We start from the raw sequence: 18,243 nt of genomic DNA on the forward strand, positions 1-18,243 counted from the left end.
AGTCCACCCAAGATTTGGAGAAAGCGGATTCATTTACTGCTATTACTCATCCTTAGGATTCTGTTGACTGGCTCCGGGCAGTGGGCTAGATGCCCAAGGCTACCCAGACCTTGTTTCCCTGGTTGAGAAATAGGAGCAACCCCCACCCTTAGAGGGCAGCATCTCTGTGGCTTCTCATTTCCAGGAGAGGATCTCCCCAAGAGTGGTTACTCAATATTCACAGCACCTTAGCATCACCCAGGGAACTTTTACAACCATCAGATATTAAAGCCACTCATTCCCTGATACCACCCCCAGAAATGCTGGTCTGGACCGAGGAAGGAGCCAGGCTTTAATGGACGTGGGGGTGGAGAACCTTGACCTTTCCCTCCCCATCACTTCCCCAGGGGAAGAGGCGAGGCATCTTTGACCAGTGACTCTGGGAGGTAACGAGTTGGGCTGGCCAACACTCCTCCCTTCTCTGGGTTCTGCTGTCTGCAGGGTGGCGCATCTGGCCAGCTCTGGGTGGTGGGGTTGGAAACCTGCTCCTATGGAAAGGTCCCCAGTCACCCTCCTCTGCCAAGGACTGGACACATCAGCTGGCCTCACTCATGGGTGAAATATCAGGAAGTCCATTTGTCTAAAGAGACAGCCGCACACTCCCACAGTTTTATCAGGAACGTGGCTGATTCTGTGACCTCCGTCTGTTTGCTCCATGTATCTCTTTCTCAACTGGCCCTGAACTTGAGCCAGAAGAGGAAAGTTTCATAGATGGACCCTGCAAAACCCCAACACCATACGCTGGACAGGGTTAGTGTTGAATTTCGTGAGATGTCATGAGCATGCCAGCTAGTTTAGTTAGTGGTCAGTAAAGGGTCTGTGCATTTGAATCAAAATGCAGCCCACTCTGGTCACCAGTACACCCCTCCAGGGAGAACTGAAGCCTCCCAGCCTCAGACCTCCACCATCAGTTAACTCCTTAATCCTCACTTAAGTCAGTGAATCTTGGTGGCTCTGGGTAGAGTATCAGAGGATCCCTCCATAGCTGTCTGTTGTTGTTTAGTCGCTTCAGTTGTATCTGACTCTACGCTGTAGCCCACCGGGCTCCTCTGTCCGTGGGATTTCCCAGGCAAGAGTACTCGAATAGGTGGCCGTTTCCTTCTCCAGGGGACTTCCTGACCCAAGGACTGAACCTGTGTCTCCTGCTCGTCAGGCAGATTCTTTACCACCGAGCCACGAGGACAGCCCTCTGTATCTGAGAAAAGCACAGATTCTATTTAGAGTTGGCTCTCCCTTGTTAAAACAAGTTCCCAGTTGACACTGATGCTGCTGGTCTAGAGACACACTTTGAGATTAGGTGAGCTGAGTGCAAACCAAAGGCAGGTGAGCGCAGATGAGGTTCAGTGTTTGGCGAGCTTGGCTGCAAATTAGAATCACCAGGAAACATTTGCACCTCGCCACCCCCACCCCCTACCCAGAGCCCTGTAGGGTAAATGACTGATCCCCTTTTCCTGGGACTCAGAACTTCCCAGGGATGTGGGACTTTCAGGATTAAAACTGAGACCGTCCTGAGCAAAGGAGGATGAGCTGCTCACCCCAGTGGCTCCCCGACACCTGCCCAGAGATTCTGTTTTAATTGGTTCTGGTTAGGATTCAGGCGTAAATATTTTTAGAATGCCCTGTGATTCCATTGTGCAGCCAGAGATGAGAACTTAGGGGGATTTGAGCACTACTCTGGAAAGGAGGATGAATTGTGGGGAAAAAAAGAAAAAAAAAAAGGTTTGTATAGATGTGAAAGAGAAGGGAAGGGGATGAAGAGTCAATGAAACCACCTGCATCCCAATCCCTTGAAGAACTCGTTAAAATGCAGATTTATGCTTACCCATATCTGCTGATTCAGAAACGCTAAGAGTAGGGCCCTGGGATCTGCATTGTTGAGAAATCCCTTAGGATGGGATCCACTGTCCTTGGGATTCTTCTGTGCAGAGTGGGGAAACCAAGAGCTAAATTGGGGGAAGAGACCTGGAAACCCAGTGTGTGCTCCAGGTGGGTAGCCTGTTGACGGCTTTGGGCCTGAGGCCAAGAGGAGCAGTGAGTGAGGGGCAGGTCCAGGGCAAAGAGTTCACCTCTGCCTGGGCTGGAGGCCAGCCAAACTGGTAAGAAAGGATGGGGCCTTGGAGAAATGCTTCCAAGCTGTGAGCACAAGGGGAGGTCAGTGCTGCTGGCCAGACAGGCAGGACCCATGGCCTCCCATCCCCCCAGCTCTGTGACCACACAGTCAGGCCCTGTGTGTCTGAGTTGGGTCCACATGAGAGATCAAAGGGCCCGTGAAGGAAGCATTTCCAAGTGGGAATCGACTGGGCGTGGAGACTGATTGGATAATTATAAAGGAGGGAACATAGTGTGTTTGTGTGCACACGCGCTTGGTGGTCTTTTGGACAGCCTGTCAAAACCTGCCTCTCACCCCAGCACAGTCAGTTATGTGCCTGTGACCTTGGGCAGGTCACTGGACTTCTCTCGGCCTCAGATGTGAAAGAGAAAGGAAGGGGATGAAGAGTTTCCCGGTCTAAACTCAGGATGCTGATACCCACTTCTCGGTGTTTGATGTGGTCAAGAAATGATATAATACATGTAAAGGCCTAGCATGCAGCACCTCTCAAGACAGGAAGCGCTGAGGATGAGCTGTGCTTTGAACCTCGGACCGTGGCGTCACTCACAGAGGAAAGCCGAGGTGGGCTACAGGCGGGAGGAGCGAAGACTGTTTGAGAGGACGTCGGTGGGAATGGTGCCAGCATTTCAGAGCAGACGTGTGGGTCGTTGGAAATAAGGAGCTGGAGATAGGGGAGACAACGCTTCAGGAGAGACCGCTGGCTGAATTCGTCTGAAAAGAGAGGGAAGGTTTGCTGGGAGGGGAAGGGGTGAGGGAGAAGGACAGAGACCAGAGGTGTGAACCTTGGCCAAGCCCCAGCACACCAGCTTCGAGACCAGCTCTGCTGGGTGCAGGGCTCCCAAGAGACCGTGTGACACTGGTCCTGAACTCAAGGATGTAGCAGCCCGTTGAGAGCGACCCTATTCAGGAAGCGGCAGCGGCAGCTCTGATGTCTGATGGGAGAAGCACAGGATGCCAAGGAGGGGCGCCTCACCACACCTGTGAGCAAGGGCGCGGGCTGCCAGGTGGGTGGCCGGGAGCGAGGGGAGGGTCCAGGAGTGGTGCTCCAGACGGGGACCAGCTAGTTGAAATCGGAGATGAGAGAAAGTGGAGCGTGGGGAAAGCTGGGCTGGGTGTCATGTTCTGAAACACCATGGAGAAGGTACTGGGAAGACAGCCTCTGGAGGAGGTGGGGAGACAGGCTGGAAAGAAGTGATGCTGATGTCCAGAAGTTTCCAGGTGAGGTGGACACTGAGGAGGGAGGCGAAGGGGACGTGAGGGGCCCTCGGGTAAGTAACTTTCCTTCAGTGGAGAGAATCCGGGCACAGCTTACAGGTGTGTCTGGGTCAAAGGAACATGACTTAGGGACGGGGGAGTCCACGCAGAGACTGGGCTTGAAGCTACGGAGGGCATGGTCTGGGTTCCAAAGGGGAAACCCCACCTTCTATAGCCTGAAGTCTCCCAGCCGAGGTCTCACTTCCCTTGGAGGAAGCATCCCGTTCTAGAAGCACAGGGAGGAAAAGTATCTTACACCTTTTACATACGAGATGTCTTTGGTTCGCTGGAAGGGAGCGAGGGCAGCAGAAACAAACAGAAATGAAAATGTCCAGTGTTTCGTCTGGGAATGCCAAGGTCTCATTTAGCCACGCAGGTCCGTCAAGGCGCACGCTTTCGCCTCTTGCTAAGTGCCACTTGAGACACCTCTTGATGGTGTCTGGCCAAGATCTGGATGCCTTTGACCTCCGGTGAACTCTTAATGTTGCAGGAAGGGGGATCCCTTCCAGGGCCTGAAACTGGGCTCTTGTCTGACGCTTGGAAATGAATTGTACGAGGAGACACATATGCTGACAAAGCGAGAGATTTTGTTGGGAAAGGGCACCCAGGTGGAGAGCAGAATGGTAAGGGAACCCAGGAGAACTGCTCTGCCACCGGGGCTCTGCAGGCTCGGGTTTTATGGTGATGGGATTAGCTTCTGGGTTCTCCTTAGCCAATCATTCTGACTCAGAGTCCTTCCTGGTCGTGCAGGCCTTGTTCAGCCAAGATGGATGCCAGAGAGAAGGATTCTGGGAGGCGGTCGGACCTGTGGTGTCTCCTCTTGACCTTTCCCGAACTCTTCCGGTTTGTAGAGGCTTAGTTCCGTGTTCCATACCAGGACCTCCTGTTGTAAAACAATTATGCAAATGGTTACTATGGTGCCTGGCCAGGGTGGAAGGTTTCAATCAGTGTGCTTCCCCTAACTTTAAGAAGAGAAATGGTTGAAGGACCTGAGTTCGCATAAAATCATTGCGAAGATTTTATTTCTGGGGTTAATAACTTCCTCCTCTCTCTATTCTCCACCCACACTCCCTGCTGGAGTCAGATGGCTTTCATTCATGGCGCACATGGCGTTACGTCATGTTCCTGGGGCACTCAGTATAGATGGTGGAAAAGCTCATTGGCATAAAAAAGATAAATGAATTCAAGACGTCAAATAACATGAAGGGCCGCAGAGTAGTATATGATGCAGCGTCCTATAAAAAGGGTAGACAGCAAGGGCTCTGAGTTTATTTGGAAGAATTCAGATAGTCGAGGATGGTTAAGAAGGCTGCTTGGAGAAGGTGGGACCTGCGCAGGGAAGGGAGAGGAGGAGGAAACAGAGGTAGGCGTGGGCTGGGGGATAAATGTTGCAAACACAAATGTAAAACAAGCAGAACCAATTTTTTTTTTAACTCTATTTCAAAGCTAACACATTTTTCTTGCTTTTAATATTTATCCAATTGTAGAAGGACCCATAATCTTTGTGTCTGAGTAAAGTCATCACCTTGATGATAGATCCTGTAACTGATGGGGTCAAGAATTCAGGAAATACATACTGCAGTGTATCCATCCGCTCCCATCAAGTTCCTGCTGTGTGTGCAGAAAGAGCCCGGGTCAGGGGAGTTGGAGATAAAGCGGAAGTGTCCGTGCCCTCCAGGAATTTTAATCCCTTGAGCAATGGTGTGTTTAGGGAGGAGTGACCAGGGAGCATGTGGCCCGAGGGGTGAGGTGGGATGGAGAGGAGAGAGCAGGGTGGGGAGCAGCCCAGAAGTTACTGTGTTGCCCCATCAAGGCCGTTAGGGCCAGGAAGCCACCCCAGATTAAAGTAACTTGTCTCCGTTCTGTCCTGACCATTTGGGGACTGTGGGTAACATTTTTGGAAACACGCAGGGAGTGGCTGGCTGGGCTGCTCTTCCTGGGAAAGGCTGCCCGAGCTGGCTTCCTTGGAAGATGGGCAGGACCAGCTGCGAGATTCATGGGCCCCAGCGCAAAATGGAGAGGCAAGGCTGCTTGTTCAGAAATTACTGAAGATTTCAGGACGGCAGCGGCAGAGCCTTAAACCAAGCCAGTGGCTCTTGTGAGAGTGCCTGGCACTCATCTTCAAGAGGCTGGCCCTGAAGATGGGTAGCCTGGATCTTTCTGTGGCTCAGCGTGGGCGGTAAGATGATGGGGCCCGATTGTTGCCTGTGGCCGGGGGACAGGGCTTCTCTGTGCTAGCGCTCAGTTCTTCCCTGAGGGTTGGGGTGGGTAATGGGGAAGGGATGGGAAGGCTTTCGTGGCTGGGGGGCCGGGGAGGCGGGGGACGACAACTGCTTACCATGATGCTGTCATCTCTGTGCAGTGGGAAGGCTGTGTCTGAGTTTTGGAATCAATTAGACTTCACTTGGACTTTTCACTTTCATGCATTGGAGGAGGAAATGGCAACCCACTCCAGTGTTCTTGCCTGGAGAATCCCAGGGACGGTGGAGCTTGATGGGCTGCCGTCTGTGGGGTCGCACAGAGTCGGACAGGACTGAAGTGATTTAGCAGCAGCAGCAGCAGACTGAGGTTCACACTTTTTATGAACTCTGCTAACTTGGGCAAGTTACTTACCTTCTCTTAAGCTTTAATTTCCCTATGTGTAAAAATGCATAAGGTCATCTTTGCAGGCTGCTGGGATAATTAAGTGAAATAAAAAAGGCCAGTGTTTGAGCCCAGCCTAGCTCTTAGTAAATGTTAGCATCCTTCTTTCTAAAAATGTGCTGAATGTCTATCTTGTAAAATATGGAGCATGGTATAGTTTGAGGACACATTATTGTCAGCAATTTGGTTTGGTTTTTTTTTTTTTTCCCATCTCAGGCTTATTGGGGAAAGGGCTAAACTCTAACACCAGAATTTCAAATAGCGGCAGAGGGAGTATACACATTGTTTGTTTTTTTTTTAATTGGAGGATAATTGCTTTACATTGTTGTGTTGGTTTCTGCCGTACAACAACTAGAATCAGTCATAACTATATCAGTCATAACTTCCTCCTGAGCTTCCCACCCCTCTAGTTTATCGCAGAGCGCTGCATTGAGCTCCTGATGCTATACAGCAGCTTCCCACTAGCCAGCTATTTTACACACGGTAGCATATTTATGTCAGTGCTGCTTTGTCAATTTGTCCCCCGCTTTCCTTCCCCCACTGTGCTCACAAGTTTGTTCTCTACATCTGTAGCTCCATTCCTTCCCTGAAGATAGGTTTGTACCATTTTCCTAGATTCCATATATAGGTGTTCATATACAATATTTCATTTTCTCTTTCTGACTGACTTCACACTGTATAGTAGGCTCCAGGTTCATCCACCTCACTGCATTGACTCAATTTCGTTGCTTTTTATGACTAATATTCCATTATATATATGTCCTGCAACTTCTGTATCCATTCATCTGTTGATTGACATCTAGGTTGCTTGCATGTCATGTAAATAGTGCTGCAGTGAACGCTGGGATGCATGTGTACACCTTGTTAATATGCACTAAGGAAAACCCAATTATGTCTTCTGTACAAACACATACACCCAGAGAAATGCACACATGTGTGTGGACATACACATTACAGAACTGAGTTGAAACTGGGTTGGAATGAGATGGTGTTTCACAGGAGAGGGTGGGTATCATCTCCTGGTTTTAAACCTCAGTGTCCTTATCAGTCAGAAATACTGACGTTGGTGGGTTGTGTTGAGATTCAATGAGATACTGCATGTGAATACTACATTCTCCGGTTCACGGCAGGTACAAGCATCTTTCAGTGGATCTCTGTTCCCAGGCCATAATGTGGTTCACAGGAAACTGAAGACAAGACAGTGTCTTCCCACAGTAACATTTCTTGAATATTACATTTGGGCAGCTCCTCATAAACCAAGCATGGGCTGATTTTAAATTGGCATGGAGGCTGATTGTCAGTGATATTACTGTTTCTGCTGCTCATATATGTCAGGGAGCTAGCTGGGTCTTCTCTCTACAAAAACTTGAAAGTCAGTAGAATTGTGTGTTTATTTCCTGGGAATGAATACACATATACATACACACATCACCTATACATCTGTACCATGCCACATACGCACATAAACACACACATAACACTATCAGTTCAGTTCAGTCACTCAGTCGTGTCCAACTCTTTGCGACCCCATGAACCCCAGCACGCCAGGCCTCCCTGTCCATCACCAACTCCCGGAGTCCACCCAAACCCATGTCCATTGAGTTGGTGAGGCCATCCAGCCATCTCATGCTCTGTCGTCCCCTTCTCCTCCTGCCCCCAATCCCTCCCAGCATCAGTCTTTTCCAATGAGTCAGCTCTTCGCATCAGGTGGCAAAAGTAGTGGAGTTTCAGCTTCAACATCAGTCCTTCCAATGAACACCCAGGACTGATTTCCTTTAGGATGGATTGATTGGATCTCCTTGCAGTCCAAGGGACTCTCAAGGGACACTCTCCAACACCGCAGTTCAAAAGCATCAGTTCTTCGGCACTCAGCCTACTTTATAGTCCTACTCTCACATCCGTACATGACTACTGGAAAAATCATAGCCTTGACTAGACGGACCTTTGTTGGCAAAGTAATGTCTCTGCTTTTTAATATGCTGTCTAGGTTGGTCATAACTTTCCTTCCAAGGAGTAAGCGTCTTTTAATTACATAACACTATAAACACACACATACATACCACCCAGAGTTGCACCCTGAAGAATGCTGAGTGCTGTAGAACTGATGGGCAAGCTCCAGGAGATGGTGATGGACAGGGAAGCCTGGTGTGCAGCAGTCCATGGGGTCGCAAAGAGTTGGAATGACTGAGTGACTGAACAACAAAACCATACCACCCCATACATACACTTCTGTACCATGGCGTCAAACCCTTTCACAGGCCAGCATGGATTCATATCTTCTGTCCCTCTGTTGTCTGGTTATTTCTGAGCATCTCCTATACTTGTCCAGTGAGCAAGGACTGGGTATCTCCCCCACCCCTACCCCGCATCTCTCCTGATGTCTTGTCCTAGAAACTCCAAGTCATGGCCCCCTTTCTCAATCCCCTCTGCTATGTCGTCTGCCTCTAACAAATTCCAGAACTGTAACCTTGGCTGAAGGTGCCTTATTTTTACCCACCCAGAAGCCGGGGGTGCTTTCAATTCAGCTCTACCCCCAGAGGCATCCAGGTAGAATCAGGCTTGTGCTTCACTAGGCTTCTGGGGGCCCCTCGGCTTTTCTCATGCTTTGGTAAAGCCCTGAAATATAACCACTCCTGGGAGGAGCCTGGGGTTGGAACAGGGGAAGGGAACCCTGTTGGAGGGCCTGTGATGTGCCCGGAGCTGAGCTGGCTGCTTGATGCCCGCTCTTTGCTTGATGCTCACCTCTAGGAGGTGGAATTTTCCTCCATATGCCTATAGGAAAGTGAGGCTCACAGGTCCTAAGTAACTTAGCCACAGGCTTAATATGAAAGCATACACTCTTTACAAGAAACCACCCCACCTCCTGGAAGACCAAACAAGGTCAGCTGAGACCTGGACCTGAAGAGAGTTCCTTGTCCACCTTCCCACCACCTCTGGGCTGTGAGGTCTTTCCTAGAACCTGTAGAGAAGCTTATCATACTACTGGTTTTCTAGAGCAGGGGTCCCCAGCCTCCGGGATCTAATTCCTGATGATCTGGGGTGGAGTCGATGTAGTAATAATAGAAATAAAGTGCACAGTAAGTGTAATGCGCTTGAATCATCCTGAAACCATCCCCCACCCCGGTCCATAGAAAAACTTTTCCACGAAACCGGTGCCTGTTGCCAAAAATGGTGGGGGACCTCTGCAGGAGATGCTCAGTTATGAAGAAACAGTTCATCAGGTTCACTCTTGTTTGCCTAGAGGAAGTAAGAAGGCAGCCAAGAGCAAACCAGTGAAAGAGGAGGGGACCTATCCTGCTAGACACCTGCTGTTCTAGAGGGTTACCACCTGCAGACTCCAGAGCCCTTGGTGGCTGGGTATTGTGAGGCTATAAATATCTCTGTTTTGTTTGTTTTTAAACAACTTCATTGAGATTTAACTGAAGTGCCAAAAACTTTACGTAATTCAAATACATAATTTGATATATTTTGGCATATGTATATGCCTTTGACTCCATCCCCGCCCTCAAGATCATGCTTGACCATCATCCCCCAAAGTCCCCTTAATCCTTTTATAATCTACTCCCTCCCTTCCCACTTTCCACCCCCTCCATAAGCAACCTTCCACCCACATTCTTTAGAAAGGCCAATTGATCAAAAGATCAATAGATCTTAGTTTTTAGTCAGTATAGGTTAATTTGGGTTATCTCAAATTTTAGATAAGTGAAATCATACAATATGTATGCTTTTATCTTCTGGTTCCTTGTACATAGCATAATTATTTTGAGCTCCATTCACGTGTGGCACATCACAGCAGTTCATTCTTTTTGGTTGCTGAGGAGTAGTCTATTTTATGGATACACTATACAATTTGTTTATTGATTTGCCCGTTGATGGACATTTGGGTTGTTTCCAGTTTGGAGCTATTACAAATAAAGCTGCTCTGAACATTCATGAATAATGTTGTATGGGCACATGCTTTCTATGTTTGGGGTAAATACTTAGGAGTGGAAAGACTGGTTCATACGGAGGTGTGAGTTTAACTTTTTAAGAAACAGCTGTTTCCCACAAGCAGTAAGGAGAGCTCCAGTCTCCCATGTCCTCAGTGGCACATTGATGTAGCTCTGATTTCAAGGCTTGGCTGGTATGAAATTTGTGAGCCCCGTATAATGACCAAACCTGGAAATTGAACCAGTTGGCTTTCAGTTTGGACAGGGACCCCCAAGTGATGCTGAACCTAAGAATGTAGAATCGGGTGCTCCTGGAATTATTATTCAGATGGCTGTTTGCAGAATGCCAGGAGTGGGGGGAAATGAGAGGTCGGCACCCATCCCAACCTGAGAGCCTGTGGGGCTGGACCAGGTCTGGAGCTTGGTGTTTGGGAATGAAACAAACACACCTGCGGCATCTGGGGGAAAGGTGACAAGAAGCATTAACAGGATGGGGCGTTAGGGAGAGAAGACAAAGAGCCATGGGAGGGGACCTTGACCTTGGGAGGCTGTAGCTCCATGAGGGCAGGGGCTGCGTCTGTGTGGTTTGCCCTTCAACCTCCAGTACTGTGAGCGGGGCCAGCCACAGAGTGAGTGCTGGAAACAGTAGAGGTGGATTGAACGAACAATTGAATGGAGGATGGACTAACTAATGGGAGCTTGGGGCAGGATTCCATTCAACCAGCATCACTTAGCACCTCGTGTGTTCTGTGGCACAGAGCCTAGTGTCCAGGGTGGAAGGAACTCTGGAGAGCATGTGGTTTGACCTCCTCATCCACAGACAGGGCTCAGAGAAATGATGCTCTCAGCCAAGGTCATTCCTGTCTTGCCCAGGTCGCCTGCTGGGGCAGTTGGGACTCGCTCCTGGGTTTCTTCAGTTTTACTCTAGGGTTTAGCTCCTTTTAAAAATAATATTGTCTTTTCTGATCAATCAATGCTTATTGTTGGAAATTAGGAAAAATCCAGAAAAGGATAAGAAAAACAACCCTAAACTCCCAAAGATAATTACTTTGGGAGTAAATAACTCTAAACTCAAAAGATAATTATTTCAAGCTGTCATATATGTATATGTGTCTGTCTGCATCTATCTAACCAGTCTTTATGTTTTAACATTTTGGCTGTTTTCAGTCTTTCATAGTATTGGGTTGGCCAAAATATGTTCGTTTAGGTTTTCCCATACACCTTACAGAAAAACCTGAATAAACTTCTTGGCCAACCCAATATTAGTAGCCCTGGGACAGGGTATCTGGTCCTGAATCCTTGAGGGCATCTCTGACTGTCTTCCAGTGCGCTGTCCATACATGATACCGTTCGTATGAACAGAGAGCTCGGAGGAGGATGGAACCCCACACTGGGAGAGAGCTCGGCAAACATTCTCAGACCCAAACACCAGTACTGCCCCTAACAGAACCATGTGGTGGTGGTGGTGGAGTCACTAAATCATGTCTGACTTGTTTCCAACCCCACAGACTGTAGCCCACCACGTTCCTCTGTCCATGGGATTTTCCAGGCACGAATACTAGAGTGGGCTGCCATTTCCTTCTCCAGGGGAGCTTCCCAACCCAAGGATCGGACTCTAGTCTCCTGCGTAAGGAGAAGCCACTGCTGAGCCACCAGGAAAGCTCGTAGCCACAATTTATTATGTTCGTTTGTCTCCCTTCCCCACCAAGCTGAACTTTTGTTTACTCTGGTATTTTTCCAGCTCTTAGCAAGGCACTTAGGTGCTGAACAAATGTTAGTTAGAATGAATGAATGGGTGAAATTGTAAGAATAAGACTGAGGGGCAGGTGAGGGGAGGTTGTCCTCCAGGAGTCAGCTCATCTGCCCTCCCCCAGCTCTTGCCCTCCCCTGTTCCCTGAAGAGATGGAATGTGCCTGCAGTCCAGGATTTATGTCCGGCCGGGCCAGGGCACATGCAAGGCCTTTTCTGGTGTGAGTGAGGACGTGGAGAGGGACTAGCGGGACTGTCAGCCCAGGGTCCAGAGTGTGACCAGGCGCACAGGCCCAGCGAGGGTCCCAGGGCCAGCTTGCCTCGATGGGACTTCGAGGTCCTGCCCTCATGACCAGAAGGCCTCTGTGTGGGACCCCAAGGAGTGGCTGTAGGGAGCTGCTCCCAGGCCGGGGGTTGCCCAGAATGGTGTGAGTTCTCAGCTGTCTGGCACTCTGGCAGGAGACCTGGAGAAGCACCCAGGAGGAAGCTGGGGGCACTTTTCCCTGCCACCCTTCAATAACGTCTCTCCATCCCTGTGGCCCACGGAAGGGGGCTCGGCTTCCAGGAAGCAGAAGGGGGTGAGGAAGGGTTGTCACGTGTGGGGTGGTTTCCCTTTGGCTGGGAGCCTCAGGCCTCTGGCTCTAATGGGTAGCAGAGATTTGGGTGTTGAAATTCCTCCTTCTCTTTCACTTCACAGCTGTTGCTCAGAGAGCTCCCCTTTGCTCCCTCCCGTTCTCAGTTCAAGTTCTTGCTTTCTGTGCCCAGTCCATGTCTTGCCAAAGCTCCCGCGTCTGCTCACGGCTCGCACACGTGTGGACACGCCGCCTGTCCATGACATCCTGGGCATCTGGCCCCTCCTGTCTTCCTAGGCTGCTCGGGGACTCGTTAACTCTTACTCAGAGCTGCTTCCAGGCTCTTCCTCACTTCTGTCCCTCTGATAATCAACGCTGAGACAGTGCCACCAGAATTGTCCATCTGGATACTACTCAGACGTAGAAAGGAACACATTTGAGTTAGTTCTACTGAGGCAGATGAACCTAGAGCAAATTACATAGAGTGAAGTAAGTCAGAAAGTGAAAAACAAATATCAGATATCAACGCATATATATGGAACCTAGTGGAGAAGGCAATGGCAACCCACTCCAGTACTCTTGCCTGGAAAATCCCATGGACGGAGGAGCCTGGTGGGCTGTAGTCCATGGGGTCACTAAGAGTCGGACATGATTAAATGACCTCACTTTCACTTTTCACTTTCATGCATTGGAGGAGGAAATGGCAACCCACTCCAGTGTTCTTGCCTGGAGAATCCCAGGGACGGGGGAGCCTGGTGGGCTGCCGTCTATGGGGTCGCACAGAGTCGGACATGACTGAAGCGACTTAGCAGCAGCAGCAGCATGGAACCTAGAAAGACGATTACTGACGAACCTATTCGCAGGGCATCAGTGGAGACGCAGACACAGAGAACAGACTTAGGGACAAAGACAGGGGAGAGGAAGGAGAGGGTAGCACGAATGGAGAGAGATGATGAGAGAGAGAGAAGCATGGGAGCATATATACTACCATATGTAAAATGGACAGCCAATGGAATTTGCTGTATGACTCAGGGAACTCAAAGCAGGGCTCTGTAACAACCTAGAGGGGTAGGAAAGGGTGGGACGTGGGAGGGAGTTTCAAGAGGGAGGGGGTGTATGTATATGTGTGGCTAACTCATGTTGATGTATGGCAGAAATCAAACCAATATTGTAAAGCAATCATCAACCAATTAAAAAAAAAAAAAGTTGTCCATCCAAATCCCAGCTCAGAGCAGGCCTCGAAGACTCCCCTTTACCATAAGCCAGCCGACTAATCGGCCAATAAGCCAGCCAGCCTGGAGCTGCCACCGGCCCTTCCTCCTCCTCCTCTTCCCTGCCCTGCAAGCCCTGTCTTTCTTTACCTGGTTGCCCATCTAATTTCCCATCGCACCTCTCTGAGTTCTGTGTTCCAGCCTGGTAAAAGGAACCCCGTCTTCCCCTCACTCACCTGGATGCCAAGTCCTCACCCCAGCATACCTTTGTCATGAACGGGTTTCTTAGCCCCTCCCAACTGGCACGTGTCCACCTCTTTCCTCTGAGTTCTGGCTTCAAGGCCACTTCCTCTGGTGAATGTTCCAGACCACCCCAGCCAGAAGCCACTGTCCTCTCCCTGCGGTCCCAGAGCCTGGAACTCACTCCCTCCGCCCCCTTAGAATTCTGGTGGTTTATGCACAGACCATGGAGAAGGCAATGGCATCCCACTCCAGTACTCTTGCTTGGAAAACCCCATGGACGGAGGAGCCTGGTAGGCTGCAGTCCATGGGGTCGCTAAGAGTTGGACATGAGTAAGCGACTTCACTTTCACTTTTCACTTTCATGCATTGGAGAAGGAAATGGCAACCCACTCCAGTGTTCTTGCCTGGAGCATCCCAGGGACGGGGAAGCCTGGTGGGCTGCCGTCCATGGGGTCGCACAGAGTCGGACACGACTGAAGTGACTTAGTATAGCATAGCATGCACAGACCTTCCTAACAACATTGTAAACTGGGGTGAGAATGGGATTTGATATTTGGTTCATCCAAAGCACCTAGAAAATTGCTTGTGCATGCAGTCCCTTGGGGGTTGAGTGGCTAGATGGGTGGATGAATGAGTGAATGCATGCATGCGTACTTGGCCACGGCCTTGGAGAGCTACCATCTGCTTGTTTTCTGTCCTACTGAGACAAAGAAACCTATGTTCTCTTGATCATTTCTCGAAATGAGAAAAACCATTGGAAAACCCACAACTTCCTCACTTGTCCCCCTCCTGAGTCAGAGAAATGTCACTTTGGGGGACGTTTTCAGTTTCACTTTCCCAGCAAGACGCCCCTTTCTCTCCCTCTCCTCCTGCCACCTTGTGGGGCAGGTGGCACAGAGGGGCCCCTGGGGGCGCAGAGGGGCCCCTGGGGCTGTGAACATTTACTTTTGCTTTCTTGCTTTTCCCAGAGCCAAGGGGGAAGACCATCATTTAGGCAGCTGCTAAAAATAGCTCCACCGGTCCTGGAAAGAGAGCTTGCTTGTTTTTGAAAGTGCTCCCCGCCCCCTCCCCAGCCCTGACTGTGGCTCACAAGACAAGTCAGATTGTTCAGAGTTCTGTCCTGAGGCCGACAGGGAAGTCACAACTGGGCCTCATCCACTGTGTGGCCATTGCTGTCTGGGAGGTGGACCTGCAGAGAAGTAGGGAGACAGGAGGGCCTCAGGCTGTCCATTTTTTTGTCCTATCAGAGATGGATCCTACTCCCAGCAGCCTCTTAGCACCCAGGGGGGACGGTATGGTGGGTGTGGAGTCTGGAGACCTGGTTTGGTTCCTCCACTCACACTTTAACATCTTTCTGAGCCTCAAGTATGGGAGGGAATCCAGGTAGTGATCGTGCTTGCCCTGCAGGAGTGTGGTAGAAGTTCCAGATAAACCTTGACCATGGTAAATATTCCAAGAAGGATCATTATCACTTTATTATGATCAGAATCACTGGATCTAAAGCGCAGCACTCCTGTTTTGGGCTCCCCAGGTGGTGCAGTGGTAAAGAATCTGCCTGCCAATGCAGGAAGCACAAGAGACTCAGGTTCGGTCCCTGGGTTGGGAGGACCCCCTGGAGGAGGGCATGGCAACCCACTCCAGTATTCTTGCCTGGAGAATTCCATGGATAGAGGAGCCTGGCGGGCTGCAGCCCATAGGGTCGCACAGAATCAGACAGAAGTGACTTAGCATGCACACACACATGCACTCCTGTTTTAGTGGCTAAGGCAGGGTGCATGATGAGCCAGTATGCTATACTAAGTTAAACCATTTGAAATGCATGGTTTTGTGGGTTAAAAACAATTCAGTAGTCAGCTACATACGATTCAAGCTAATAACACAGGGATCAGTACGCTTTCTGTAAAGGGCCAGGTAGGAAATATTTTTGGTTTTGTGGGCCCTACGGTCTCTGTTGAATAAAACATTTATAGATGATGAGCGAGTATAGTTGTGTTGTTTTTAAGTTTCACTGGAGTATGGTTGCTTGTAGCTGTGCTTTAATCAGACTATTTTCAAACGTAGGCTGGAGCTGGATTTGACCCCCACAGCATTTGCCAACCCCTGTAATAATATGTGGGCTTCCCTCCCAGCTCAGTTAGTAAAGAATCTGTGAATATGTAAGAGCCATTCACACAGAGAGCCCATCTGTAATATATACAGTCAGTATTCAGGTTTCTTCATAATTGTAACAGTAGCTTATCTATGTAGCTATTAAGTGTTTACTATTACTATTACTGGGTGCTATTCTAGATACTTTACAAATATTAGCTAGTTTAATGCTTATGAAAACCCTATGAAGTGTATTGACACTTCAAAGACAATAATGACAACCCTGTTATTTCCCTATTTTACAGATGAGGAAACTGAGGCTCAGAGAGCCTACGTAACTTGTCTGAAGTCACATAGAGTTGATGGCAGTTGAACAGAACCCAGCCAAGTTTGTGAGGTAGAATGGGATGTCGGCAGTTCAGGATGGGAGCAGGGGCAGGCTTGTGAGGGGTCTCGAGTCTGTTTGCTGTCCACAGAGCTTGAGGGGAGGGTCTTCAGAGACTTGAAGTGGGAGTAGGTATCGTGTAGGTGAGCAGTGGGGAGATGGGTGGGCGGAAGGCCTGGGAAGTACTGTGGCCTGGGATGGAAAAGCATAGACTCTTTGTTGGGAAACCAGGTTCCGGTAAGCTGGACCTGGGGCCATTTCCTGGGTGATGCCCAGTGGCACATGAAGGGTCAATGTATAGGGAGGAATCTGCCTGGGGAACAGGACGTGGTTGACATTCTTTATGTTTTATGCAGCCGCTCTGGGGAGCTCTGGGCCCCATTCCCAGGCCTGGACCCCGGGGACCTGGTCGGGATAGGAGGGCAGAGGAGCGCCGCCCCGCATCTCCAGGATGCCTGGTCTCTGCCCACAAGTCATGGCACTCGGATATGCTGTTGATTCCCTTTGCCCATTAGTTTAGCCTCAGATCAACAGGCAGCTGGTTGGGACACTGACCTCATGTGTTCTGGACTCTTGTTCCCTCTGTGTCTCTGCTTATGCCCTTCCAGGAATGCCTTTCCCTCCTCTAGTACCCTTCCTTAATTCTCTTCTCTCTTTCAAGATGAGGGGGCATGGGTTCGATCCCTGCTTGGGGAACTGAGATCCTGCAAGTCATATGGCCAAAATAAGGAAAGAAAGAAAGAAAAAAGAATTCCCTGCCAGTCCAGTGATCAGGACTGTGTTCTCATTACCAAGGGCCCAGGTTCAATCCCTGGTCAGGGAACTAAGATCCCACAGACCATGTGCCTTGGCCAAAAAAAAAAAAAAGACTTTTCTCAAAGCTAGTTCAATGTCGCCTTCTCCTGAAAGCTTTCCCTGGCTCCCTCTTCACCCCCCAGGCTGCACTGGGTCCCCTTTCTGAGACTTTCTCACTCCACCTTTCTGTACGGTCATCGCCTCGACTCCCCCAGCTCCCCCACCAGAAGAGGTCCTGCTTGAGGAAAGGGACCAGACTGTGTTTACTCCTGTGTCCTCCCCACACAGTCAGCATCCAGCACAAGGGCTAGAAACGGGTTCCAGGCATGTGTGTTCCAGGGCAACACCACTGTGCTCAGGATGCGGTGGTTGAGCAAGTTGCCTGAACTTTGGGAGTCTCAGTCATTGGTGAGAAGGGATAGTCAGGCCATTAGACGGTTGAGATAAAGGGCAGTATTGTCAGCTCAGTGCCTGGCTCCTGGTTGGCAGTGGGGAAGTGGCCAAGGGGAGATGCCGCGGTACAGCATTGCTGTTACCTGCATGTGTGGAGCTGGGGGGAGGGGATGGAGAAGAACATCCCGGGGTCACGGCATTGGTCCCAAGAGCTAAAGGAAGGGTTCATGAGTCAGCTTTGCTTCTGTGACAAGAGCTCTGCACTTACAGTCAGAATATTTCCTTGGGGTTCCAGCTCTGTCCCTTAGCTCCTGGGTGTCACTGATAAGCCGTGTAACAGCTGCTGAAGTCTTAGTCTCGTCATCTGTAAGGGGGGATAAATAACCACCTCACAGGGTCATTGTGAAGCTGAAATGCTATTGCAGAGCTGTGAAAACACCTGGCCCAGCCCATAGGAAATGCTCAGTCATGAATTATTGAGCCTAAAGAACACTCGAGAAAGCTCTGAGCGGGTCTCAGATCAGGACATGTCTTCCATGGACACATGCCCTCTGTCTTAATGGTCTGTAGCTTTAGAATCAAAGAGTCATGTGTTTGAATCCTAGCTATGACATCACTAACTGTGTGTCTTTAGGCAAGTTACTTCTCTGAACCACAGGGGTTTGTTTGTTTGTTTTGTCTTCCTTTAAATAACTTCTTTAAATTTGTGCCTTCCATCTCAGAGCATGAGGGGTAGCTATAGCCCTGTGGCCAGCAAATACCAAAGTCTCAAGTACTAATATTGTTCTGCTTTCACTTAAGATTTAGGAGTAAGTGCTAATGATATTGGAAT

The 18,243-nt window shown here is 49.6% G+C and overlaps 1 protein-coding gene across 6 annotated transcripts in view; it reads left to right on the forward strand.

Annotated features, from left to right (window-relative positions):
- The window catches only part of DAAM2 (dishevelled associated activator of morphogenesis 2), a 135,606-nt gene that overhangs the window by 54,839 nt on the left and 62,524 nt on the right, over positions 1–18,243 (forward strand). The window contains exon 1 of one of the 6 annotated variants that reach the window (XM_019985655.2): positions 5,448–5,582. The exons of the other annotated variants lie outside the window; for them this stretch is intronic. The gene's annotated coding sequence lies outside the window, so the exon portion shown is untranslated. Of the gene's footprint in view, positions 1–5,447; positions 5,583–18,243 lie in introns of those variants that run through there. 6 annotated transcript variants of the gene reach the window in all.

The sequence above is a fragment of the Bos indicus genome, chromosome 23, assembly GCF_029378745.1.
Source record: "Bos indicus isolate NIAB-ARS_2022 breed Sahiwal x Tharparkar chromosome 23, NIAB-ARS_B.indTharparkar_mat_pri_1.0, whole genome shotgun sequence".
Taxonomy (NCBI): domain Eukaryota; kingdom Metazoa; phylum Chordata; class Mammalia; order Artiodactyla; family Bovidae; genus Bos; species Bos indicus.